Genomic DNA, 1,287 nt, shown 5'->3' with positions numbered 1-1,287 from the left:
CTGTAATGGTTTTTAGAGATTTTTATGTGGAGTCCTGGCTGTCCTGTAGCTTGCTCTCGAACCAGACTCATTTATCCTCCTTTTAAGACATAAAATGGACTGGAGAATAATGGGCTGTACTCAAGGTTTCAATGCGCCTTCTATTAGAGGAGACAATAGCTATTTTGAATGAATGTTAGTCCTCATAACTCAAATTTCTTTCTTTTGGAGAGGAGAATTTTACTTCCTCAACAGTTTTATGTCTCTTCTCTCTTCATTAGAAAATAGGTTCCGAGAGAACAGGTCTCATATATCACTCCATATGTATCTCCACACATGTTCAACAGAGAGAATGTTATTTTTCAATGTTAATTGAAAATATATCAGCTATTGTATTGCCTACAGAAAAGTGCAGTATTAGCACTCTTGGTTCAACTGTTACAAAGTAATCTGGCGTCTGGATCTTACAGCCAGGTCAAGAGTTGGAACATAATTACTATTTCAGATGCTGATCAGTCCAGTGTTCTATCCATGTCTCTTTTTTCTTCATTTGTGGAGATAACAAGTATCTACAATTATGACACCATGATTAACTTCAAATGTTTTAAAACTTAATATGTGGCCTATGGCATACTATATTACTTTGTGGTTGACAGTTTTCAGTATACATTGTATATTTCATGAATATTGTTATATAGTTCCTTTTAATTACTTCATGTTATTGTTTACATCAGTGATAACTTGTGTTACCAATTTCATTGGTCATGGACATTCAGATGTTACCAGGATTCAGCTATTACAAATAAACAACAATAGCAACAACAACAACAACAAAATAGTGTTGAAGTTGCTGGGCCATGAATGGAGCTTAAACTTTTGACTCCTTCCAAAATGGCTGCACCAGTTTGTACAGTCTTTCAGTTCCCAAACACTTGGAATAAGGGAAGTTTTAAATATTATCTTTCTAGAACGATGACTTTTGTGGTTTTAATTAGCAATCTCTTACTCACTGATGAGGTTAAGCATATTTTTATGTTTCCTGATTGTATGGATTCCTGTGTAAATATGGGCCTACTCAAATATTTTATTTCTCTATTGGGCTTTCTGTGTGTTACTTAGTGGTTCATAAAAGCTTTTCATACAGCCTCTTATCAGCTGTAGGTATCAAAAAGAGCTCTTCCTACTCTGGTGACCTGCCTTTTCCCACCTTAGTCTATCTTTTTTTTTTTTTAATTGAAGTTTATTTTCTCTAACAAATGTTACTAATTTTCATATAGCCTGTTTGGCAATGTTCGTCTTTTATCTAGT

This window comes from Mastomys coucha, unplaced genomic scaffold, assembly GCF_008632895.1.
Source record: "Mastomys coucha isolate ucsf_1 unplaced genomic scaffold, UCSF_Mcou_1 pScaffold15, whole genome shotgun sequence".
In the NCBI taxonomy this organism is placed as follows: domain Eukaryota; kingdom Metazoa; phylum Chordata; class Mammalia; order Rodentia; family Muridae; genus Mastomys; species Mastomys coucha.
Note: the sequence above shows the minus strand (reverse complement) of the source record.